The sequence below is a fragment of the Mustela nivalis genome, assembly GCF_964662115.1.
Source record: "Mustela nivalis genome assembly, chromosome: 7".
Classification (NCBI taxonomy): domain Eukaryota; kingdom Metazoa; phylum Chordata; class Mammalia; order Carnivora; family Mustelidae; genus Mustela; species Mustela nivalis.
The window spans coordinates 51813040-51820839 of record NC_139026.1 but is presented as its reverse complement, the minus strand read 5'-3'; positions in this window follow the sequence as shown (position 1 = coordinate 51820839).

Below are 7800 nucleotides of genomic sequence, written 5' to 3'. Positions count from 1 at the left end.
TTCCCTGGTCACCAGCCCTACCTCTACCAAAAGTTACACATTTCGATGATATTAGGGGAAAAAGATAGTGATGATGTATAATTTTGTTGAATGATCTCAGTCTAGCCTGGGAATACTCATAGACCATGTCTTATGGATTATGAACCAGTAGTTTAATTTTCTGACCTAAAATCTTGTACCCCATATTTCACAGTAATTCTTTTCAACTTTATTTCCCTCTAAGACAGACCAGTCTTTCAGAGTCATGGGTCTTAGCAGTTTTCCAAACACAATTTCAGGATGAAAAAGAATGGATCAATAATAAAGTGAAGTATTGGGAAAAACTCCATCCATAGGAAAATCATTCTCGTGGACTAAATCAGCTTGGGAACAGGTACTGAAGAATGTGTCTCCCTCGATGTAAACAGAGCAAAACAATTTGTAATCCCTAGAAAATCCTTGACTGACTTTTCCTTTTTTTTTTTTTTTTTTTTTTTTCTAATTTTGCTAAGCTTTCTCATTTTCATTTAATGATTCTGCTGGAATTAGTCTTTTCTTTTTCAAACTAAATAGTTCTGAATGGAAAGCTAAATAATTTCCTTACTCTGCATAACACTGAAAGTCATTAGCCTAAATAGGTGAAAAGGAAATGCATTCTATCTGTTTAAGTAGAAGCCCTCCCCCTGCAAGCTCAGCTAAATAAGGAAAGATCAGGATTTGAAAGGAGCTCAGTTGTTCGACAACAACTAAAGCAAACAGAATAGTAGGTTGGCCAATATAATTTTGCATATCAACCTAACATTGAATAACCTTTCCTCAAAACTTCTAAGCCCAGCACTGCACAATAAATTGAGGAAGAGTGGGCCCTTACCCCTCGAGGTGTTAGTACCATTGGAAAGTATCTGTTTACAGGTAACCAAGTAAGTAAACAAGTATGATCATGACTTCTATGCAAAGGTGACCTGGACGAAGTAGGGAAAATAGGAAACCATAACCTTCACTCTAACCATCACCAATTGCAGGTGTGAACCACCATACACGTCACAGTCCCATGCCACCACCAGGCTATATGCCACTTTAAGGTCTAGTCGGGAGGAAATAAGATGAAGATTAAAAGGATTTAGAGACTCTCGCAAAAGAAGAACTTTAAAATTATCCAAGCCCCTCAACTTTAATGGAGAAAATTGAAAGCTAAAAGATGAATGTAAAAGAGGGACATTTCGTAATCCTTACTAAAGAGAAGATGTCCAGTAAATATTAGTTAACTGAATTAATTCCCTAGATGTTTGCCGTTCTTTGAATAAACTATATAATTTATTATATAGTTTATATATAATGAATAACTGAATAAAATATGCGGAATTAAAAAATAAAAAATGCCTCCTATTCCTCACCACTAATACCCATGATGGAGTTCTCAGGACACACTACCCTGAAATAAAGCACCTTGTTGTAGATTATTTTTAACTGAAGAGAGTTTGAAAAACAATGGCAGAAACCCGAAAGTCATTCTAAACTCCTGTTTCCCTCTTCCTTCTTCTCTAAAACAGGTCATAAAACCCTCCTGTGAGAGGTGCCCTGGGCAGAAAGGAACATCCTTATCTCTGAAGACAAAGGGACACCAAGACAAGTCTCCCGATTTATAACAATTACCTCATACTCTTTAACTTATGATATTCCCCTACTACTGTTCACTCTTTATCAAACCTAGCATAAAACCACCCTGGTCTATATCTTTGGGTCTTCATTTTCTGATGAAGGCTCCCAAGTCACATCAAAATTATAATAAATAAATTTTGTTGAAATAAATTTGTAGGTCTGAGATGGGGTCGCTTCTGCCCAGGATGCTAGGCCAGCAAACTGAAATTTAGATAAATGTCATGTCCCTGTAAATACTTCACTAGGCCAAAAACTCAATATATCCAATCAGCCAATCCCCAAACACTAAGCCAAACCTGAGCTCAATAATTACTTCCTTGTTTTTTATTATTTATTCTATAAAAGTTTCCTGCCTTCTGCCCCATTTTGTAGTTCTCTGAATGGAAACTGTCCACTTGTTAAAGTGTTAAATAAAGTTTGTTTGTGTCTACTACATTGTGTTCTTTATTTTTTTTTTTTTAAGATTTTATTTATTTATTTGTCAGAGAGAGAGCGAGCGAGAGCGAGCACAGGCAGACAGAGTGGCAGGCAGAGGCAGAGGGAGAAGCAGGCTCCCTGCGGAGCAAGGAGCCCGATGTGGGACTCGATCCCAGGACGCTGGGATCATGACCTGAGCCGAAGGCAGCTGCTTAACCAACTGAGCCACCCAGGCGTCCCACATTGTGTTCTTTAATCATTTTTTTTAAAGATTTTATTTATTTCACAGACAGAGATCACAAGTAGGCAGAGAGGCAGGCAGAGAGACAGAGAAGCAGGCTCCCTGTTGAGCAGAGAGCCCCATGCGGGAATCGCCTGGGACCATGACCTGAGCCCAAGGCAGAGGTTTTAACCCACTAAGCCACCCAGGGGCCCATGTTATTTAATCATTTTTTTTTTAAAGATTTTATTTATTTATTTGACAGAGATCACAAGTAGGCAGAGAGGCAGGCAGAGAAGGAGAGGAGGAAGCAGGCTCCCCGCTGAGCAGAGAGCCCGATACTGTCTCCATCCCAGGACTCTGGGATCATGACCTGAGCCGAAGGCAGAGGCTTTAACCCACTGAGCCACCTAGGCGCCCCTTATTTAATCATTTTTAAACAATTTGTATGCTTTTCTCCGGTTAATCTATTTTTGTCAATTTAACTCTCAGGCTTGGCCAGCGACCCTAAGAGGGTTAAAGGAAAACTTTTTCCATCTACTACATTGACCATACTTCCTTTAGAGTAGAAGTTTAAACTTACCATATTGATTGATTCTTCTCAGTATTCCATCCAGCATGTCCATCAAAAAAAATGGATAGGGGCCCCTGGGTGGCTTCAGCTCAGGTCCTGATCCCAAGGTCCAGGGATCAAGCCCCACATCATCGGAGTTCCCTGCTTGGGGGAAGCCTGCTTCTCCCTCTCCCAGTCCGCCTGCTTGTGTTCCCTCTCTCACTGTCAAATACATAAACTCTTAAAAAAAAAAAAAAAAAAAGAAAGAAATGGATACACCCCCACATCCTAGAGTAGCAAAAAGTTAACAATAACATAGGATTCAACAGTTTAGACTGTTAGCATCCAATTAGGGCAAATAATGTACCTACTTTGGGCCTTGATTTTTTTTCTGTAAAATAGGAATAACACCCTGTAGTTATTGGAAGTAAATATAACACTTATAAACTATTTCATACAATGTCAGACACAAAGTATGCTCTTTTATTATTAGCCTATTTCATTAACTCAATATTTTTGTCATCACCAAATTATCTAAATCACTATTTTTTTTTAAAGATTTTTTGTCTATTCATTAAAGAGAGAGACCCAGCAAGAGCAGGGGTAGGTGGGGAGGGTCAGAGGGAGAGGCACCGACCAGGGCTAGGTCCTGTGATCCCTAGGATCATGACCTGAGCCCAAGGCAGATGCTTAACCAACTGAGCCACCCACATACCCTCCTAAATCTCTATTTTTTATTGAGAGGAAGAAAGAAAGAAAAGAAGGAAGGAGGGAAGAAGAAAAGAGAAGAAAAAAGAGTGTTTCCTTCCCTGTGTACAAGATTGACCTCCTTTTGGGGGGAGGCGGAGAGGATACCTGGCTGGCTCAGTCAGGAGAGCATATATCTCTTGATCTCAGGGTGGTGAGTTGGGAGTCCCAGGTTAGGTGTAGAGATTACTTTTTAAAAAATTACCTCCTTGGGACTTCCCGTGTGTCTTCTGGTCTACTTTTCTAGGTGTGGGTACAAATCTATGTTGAGACCAAGCATTAGATTTATACCACTTGGGGTTATGTACCCTAGGTCAAGAGAGCTAATCTCCTGGGAAGAAGTCCCAAAGGAAAAAAAATGATTTAAATATACTTAGCGCTTCTGTTCATGACTTCACATACATTCTTGTGTTCAACCCTCTCAATAACCTTTTTCACTAGCTATTATTAATCCTTAATATACAAATGAAGTAATTAAAGTGTAGGAAGGTTGGGGAAATTGCTCAAAGTTCATGAAAATGGTAAGTAATAGAATTTAAATTCAATTCTGCCTGAGTTCATCACATCTTTCATTCTATGAAAATAGAGTAGTGCAAAAGATCTATTTAAAATGCATAGCACACACATTAACGTTTGCACAAAGATACCCAGCATTTGCCACTGTAAATACGTGCCGTGGAAGGCTCACATTGCCTTTGTTAGCAAGGGACCTAGCTCTGGTCCGCGAAGATACTGGAGAGATGTCTCAGCAAAAAAATAAAGACGAGAATTGTATATATTATTTCCCTAAATTCTCTGTTTTCTCCCTTGATGCTTATAACCTATGGTATGCAGAGAATGGTTCCAAAGACGTCCTCATCTATGAAACCTGTGAATGTATTATGGCATGGAAAGGGGGCATTAAAGTCGCAGATGGAATTAAGGTTGTTAATCGGCTGCCCTAAAAATAGGGAGATTGGGGGCGCCTGGGTGGCTCAGTAGGTTAAGCCTCCCTTCGGCTAGGGTCGTGATCTCAGGTTCCTGGGATCGAGTCCCGCATGGGGCTCTCTGCACAGCAGAGAGCCTCCTTCCCCCTCTCTCTCTGCCTGCCTCTCTGCCTACTTGTGATTTCTGTCTGTGTGTCAAATAAGTAATTAAAATCTTTTTTAAAAAAATTAAAAAAAATAAGGAGATTGTTCTATATTATCTTAATGAAGCCAAATAGCAAGGATCTTTAAAAGTGTAAGTGGGAGACAGAATAGACAAGTTGAATGTTGCCGTATGAGAAGGACTGTCATTGCTGACCTTGAAGATGGAAGGGGACCATGAACTAAGCAATGCAGGAAGCCTCTAGAAGTTGGGGAAAAAAACAAGGAAATGGATTTTCCCCTACAGTCTACAGTAAAGGGCACAGCCCTGTGGTCCCTCAATTTCTACCCAGTGAGATGCATGTCAGACTTCTGACCTATAGAATTGTGAGATAAATAAATTTGTGTTGCTTTAAACACTGAGTTGTGGTAAAAACTGTTAGAGCAGCAATAGAAAACTAACATATAAGCTGACCAATATTTCCAAAAGCAGCAGCAAATTTTAGGCCTTCTCTGCCACCTAAAGTCCATCCGATTGCCAACTTCATGACTCCTTTGTCTGCTAACAGCAGGATACAATATATTGTATCAATTCAATAACTAAGTGCCAGGAATTATTTTGAGTGGCATCTTTTCAGTTCTGTGAAAATGATATTAACATGTAATTTTCAAAAATGTAGAGTCCCAACTCTCCTGCAAATAGAAGATGAAGAGGTGTCAAAGGTTTTCTATAACTTGTTAAGTAATGAAACAACAAATGAGACATTAAAATCAGCTCAAACTTCAAGAAGCTTGGTGCTTACAGTCAATTTTTTCAAAAATATTTTATTTACTTATTTGACAGAGATCACAAGTAGGCAGAGAGGCAGGCAAAGAGGAGAGGTGGAAGCAGACTCTCTGCTGAGCAGAGAACCGGATGCCGGACTATAAAACTGCTTAGCGGCGAAGAAAGGAATAAGAAGATATGTGTATACATATATGTGTATACACATGCACATATATAATGGAATACTATTTAGCCATCAAAAAGAATGAAAACTTGTCATTTGCAATGACATGGATGGAGTTAGAGTATATTAAGCTAAGTGGACTGTGTCAGTCAGAGAAAGACAAATATCATATGATCTGTGGAATTTAAGGTAGAAAACAGATGAACATATGGGAAGAGGGAAAAGGAAAAAAAGAATAGGGGGAAACAAGCCATAACAGACTCTTTTTTTTTTTTTTTTTAATTTATTTATTTGTCAGAGAGAGAGAGAGAGCACAAGCAGGGGGAGCAGCAGGCAGAGGAAGAGGAGAAGGGGCCCTGCAGAGCAAGAAGCCTGGTGCAGGACTTGATCCCAGGATCTTGGGATCATGACCCAAGCCAAAGGTAGACACTTAACTACCTGAGCCACCCAGGTGTCCCATGTCAACGGTTTCTTGGGTTGTAAAGCCTCTAAGGTTGTTGTGCCAAAAGGCAAACTCATGAAGTCTCCCCTGATTTCTATTTTTTATTTGTAAATGACTGCAACATGTTCTCTGTGTCATCATAATATTGCATAATATAATATTGCATAATAAAATAATCAATTGGAGAAGACTGTAAGACAAAGTTACAAGTTCTAGGAGAGAAAATTGAAATAGAAAATTGAAATTTTTTGAAAGCTTCCTTTGAGAGTTAACACAGTCCCATAGAAGTAAGGCACTTTGTAGGAGAAAATAATCAATTTGTATATATTTTAGCTTGTATTATGTTTTCAACACTGTGCTATCCAATGTAAGGGATACAGCAGAACTATAAAACATTATGCCTGTTCTCAAAAAGCTTGTAATATGGTAGTATAGAAAAAAATTACTGATATAAATTGCAGCAGACAATCAAAACATACAAATTTTTCTTTACTGAAAATACTAACCGTATCATATATAATCTCTGGACAGTGAATGGAAGAAAAGAAAACTAATATCAGACTAAAGGATTTCACATGTAATGTCCTATTTAATTCTCTCAAGCATTCCTTGAATTAAGGACTATTTTCTCCACTTTTATAAATGAGGTTACCAAAACTAATATGCTAAATGACTTATCCATGGTAACTGATGAGCTAAATAATTAATCCATGGTAATATTAATAAATATTAGAACTCAGACTAAAACTACATCCTTTATTGTTTTTACCATATAGAGGCAACCTTTAAAATCTGTTACAAAGGGAGGTGCCTGGGTGTCTCAGTTGGTTAAGCATCTGCCTTCCACTCAGGTCATGATCCCAGGGTCCTGGGATGAGCCCTGCTTCTTCTTCTGGCTCTTTGCTCAGCAGAAGCCTGCTTCTCCCTCTCTGTCTGCCCTTCTCTCCTTGCTCATGCTTGCTCTCTCTCAAATAAATAGACAAAATCTTAAATAATAATAAAAAGACTTGTCACAAATGTTCCAGATCTTTCTCTTTCTGGGCATATGGTGGGATTGTATTTCCCTGCCCACTGGAAGTCAGGCATGGCTGTGGGACCTGCTCCAGCCAGTGAAATGTGAGCGGATATGATATGAACCATTTCTGAGCAGAAGCCTCAAGAACTGGTACACCCAATTAACCTTGTTCTCTCTTCCTCTGCCACAAAATGTAACAATATTCAATATGGCAGCTGCTTAATCACTTTGGGCCCTGGAATGAAGACAACATGGAGCACAGGCCCTATCCAACCCTCAAGGGACATGAAAAATGAGGAATAACTGTTTTTACTTTAAGCACTAAGCTTTAAGTTTGTTTACTTTGGCAACTTATAACCAGTCCTAACTCACTAGAACTGGAAATATGGAGCCATTCTCATTAAATTCCTAAAATATGTGACTTTAGCTTAAGAACTAGTCAGCAGGTGATGAGGAAACTCATTGGAGACTGAAAGTCTGGGACGATATGTTGTTATTTTGTCTATAATAACTTGAAAGTCAGAAAATATATTTGACCATGTTATAGGTCTAGAAGAAGTTGGAAAATGGAATATTAGTAGCATATTTTGGTTACTACGTTCAACAGAAATTGACAAGGTGCTACAAGAGATGACCACGGCAAAGAACTGACCAGTTTTCCATCAGGAGTGTAAGGGAAAGGAGAATCCTAAGCTCTGGGTATTTAATGCGATCTGAAGGGGCAACTGTGAGCTAAAACTTTTGAATAATA